Consider the following 3,717-nt stretch of genomic DNA (forward strand, 5'->3'; position numbering starts at 1 on the left):
CTAAATGTAGGCAACATAATAACATTGTTCATAATTTCCCGGAACTAGAAATTTTACAAACATATTTCATATTCTTTACGGTCATGTTTGTAAACCCTCCTAATGTAAATATTTAAGAAGAAAATGAACATTCAATATTACTTACTAATATTTTGTTTTATTTTTTAGAAATACAAATAAAAGAAACTTTGTTTAACTTTCTTTTTTTTTTTTGTTGTTCTTTAAAGACGTTTTCTGTTAGTTACTCTCACACACGTATTGCTATCAAGTTTATTTCGATATGCACATACATTTAAGGGAAAATTCGTAAGACATACGCACATGGACTGATATTATTACAATTGTTTCCAGAGTTACATACATTTACATTTTTTCGCATATAGATTTCAATAGACACTTGTAAGGAGTTTTACTTGTCTTTATTATGACCATCATCATGGTCGTCGTCATCATCATCTACGGTATTCACTGTCCTAATATAATTTCAAACAATATTGCTGCTCTTTATGCTTAAGTAGATAGCAGTGTCTTAAAGGAGTGGAATGTTTTAAGATATGACATATCAGGAAGTCAATAGGTGCGCATATTTTTCGTCAAAAATTGATGTTTATCTTCTGTAGATACAGTGGTGGCTACGATTTTAGCACACTTGGTATATGTTGCCTATAACATAAAATATTTCCTATAGTTCTTAACTTTTTTAACAAATTCTTTTTTATGCGTAACACATGTCCTTCGAGGATCACGACACATTACATTTTGTTTCACTACTTTGTTGCATGTAGATTTTTTTCTTTCCAAAGTACATCTACCCCCAAAAAAATCTGGACATAAGTTTAGCACAAAATTAAAAAATCATTAAAAAATTAAAAATAAAACAAAACAACCGGTTATATTTATCTTATTGCACTTAAGATTTTATATTTTGTGGAATAGTTGCAGATTTTGATAATATCATTCCTCCTCCTGGACATAATCTTCACCAGAACCCTCTAGAAATTTCAGCCCATAAATTGGCAAAATTCTTGGTGATTTCTGCTTTTATTTGTTGGTCCATATCATGTTATATGTTCTCTATTGAATTGGAATCGAGAAAATATACTGGGCACTGCAAACATGACAATCCCGGTCGCTTCCAAGCAGCTCATCTCAGCACTTTTAGCATATTTACGGTCGATGTCGACCAAAAACGCCATCTTTGTCCTCCGATTTTTTAATAAAGTATTTAAGATCCTATTTTGATAGTCATACGGATCCACTTCTGCATCCAACATCAATATAGGACCAACAGCATGCCAAGAAAATGCAATGAATACCATGAAATTTCCCCCCATTGTGATATATGATTTCTCTGGAACACTTTAGCTTTATCTGCATGATTGGAGGATACTAGTTGAAGATTAATAGGATCAAATTTGATGGAAAAATGTAATTATGCTGTACTCCAAACATGCAGCAACAACCAAAGTGTACATTTAAAACCATAAAACACAATGGGTGAAATATGACGAATTCGGATGCGTTTTCCGGGCTAGTGGAGGTTCTATACGCAAGGTGGATGCACAAATGGATCAGTATGACTATCAAAATAGACTCTTAAATATTTTAGTAAAAAAATGAGTGGACAAAAGTTCAGTTAAATGGCGTTTTTTTGGTCGACAATGACCCAAAATATGTTAAAAGTACAGAGAGGAGCTTCTTGGAAGCGAGCGAGATTGACATGTTTGCAGCCCCCAGAATAATTTCTAGATCCCAATCCAATAGGGAACATATTAAACGAAATGGTGCAACAAATAAAACACAAATTCCTAAGAATTTTGCCTATTTATGGGCTGAAAGTTAAAATTTATGTCATGAAATTTCTAGTGGGTTCTGGTGAAGATTATGTCAAGGAGAAGAAATGATATTATCAAAATGTGCAACTATTCTACAAAATATAAAATTTTAAGTGAAATTACATAAAATTATCCAGTTTCTTTGCTTTATTTTTAATTTTTTAATGATTTTTTTATTTTGTGCTAAACTTATGTCCAGATTTTTTTCGGGGTAGATGTACTTTGGAAAGAAAGAAATCTATCTGCAACAAAGTAGTGGAACAAAATGTAATGTGTCGTGATCCTCGAAGGACATGTGTTACGCATAAAAAAGAATTTGTTAAAAAAGTTAAGAACTATAGGAAATATTTGATTTTATATTTAACAGATACCAAATGTGCTAACCTCATGGCCACCACTGTATATAAGTAAGGCAAGATCAAGTTTTATAAGAGAAACCTTAAATCAGGTGAAAATCCTTAAATGCAGCTCTGATTCCAAATATAGTGAATATCAGTTATCACGCTTATTTCCATAAAAAAGCGATCTGATGGACTCCCAAATCTAAAAATAAATCTCTGATCATAACTAACTAACTAACTAACTAACTAACTAACTAACTAACTAACTACTAACTACTAACTAACTAACTAACTAACTAACTACTAACTAACTAACTAACTAACTAACTAACTAACTAACTAACTAACTAACTAACTAACTAACTAACTAACTAACTAACTAACTAACTAACTAACTAACTAACTAACTAACTAACTAACTAACTACTAACTAACTAACTAACTAACTAACTAACTAACTAACTAACTAACTAACTAACTAACTAACTAACTAACTAACTAACTAACTAACTAACTAACTAACTAACTAACTACTAACTAACTAACTAACTAACTAACTAACTAACTAACTAACTAACTAACTAACTAACTAACTAACTAACTAACTAACTAACTAACTAACTAACTAACTAACTAACTAACTAACTAACTAACTAACTAACTACTAACTAACTAACTAACTAACTAACTAACTAACTAACTAACTAACTAACTAACTAACTAACTAACTAACTAACTAACTAACTAACTAACTAACTAACTAACTAACTAACTAACTAACTAACTAACTAACTAACTAACTAACTAACTAACTAACTAACTAACTAACTAACTAACTAACTAACTAACTAACTAACTAACTAACTAACTAACTAACTAACTAACTAACTAACTAACTAACTAACTAACTAACTAACTAACTAACTAACTAACTAACTAACTAACTAACTAACTAACTAACTAACTAACTAACTAACTAACTAACTAACTAACTAACTAACTAACTAACTAACTAACTAACTAACTAACTAACTAACTACTAACTAACTAACTAACTAACTAACTAACTAACTAACTAACTAACTAACTAACTAACTAACTAACTAACTAACTAACTAACTAACTAACTACTAACTAACTAACTAACTAACTAACTAACTACTAACTAACTAACTAACTAACTAACTAACTAACTAACTAACTAACTAACTAACTAACTAACTAACTAACTAACTAACTAACTAACTAACTAACTAACTAACTAACTAACTAACTAACTAACTAACTAACTAACTAACTAACTAACTAACTAACTAACTAACTAACTAACTAACTAACTAACTAACTAACTAACTAACTAACTAACTAACTAACTAACTAACTAACTAACTACTAACTACTAACTAACTAACTAACTAACTAACTAACTAACTAACTAACTAACTAACTAACTAACTAACTAACTAACTAACTAACTAACTAACTAACTAACTAACTAACTAACTAACTAACTAACTAACTACTAACTAACTAACTAACTA

The sequence above is a fragment of the Lucilia sericata genome, unplaced genomic scaffold (genome assembly GCF_015586225.1).
Source record: "Lucilia sericata isolate MDLA Ls3-8-SP2 unplaced genomic scaffold, ASM1558622v1 Contig001137F_arrow, whole genome shotgun sequence".
NCBI classification, from domain to species: domain Eukaryota; kingdom Metazoa; phylum Arthropoda; class Insecta; order Diptera; family Calliphoridae; genus Lucilia; species Lucilia sericata.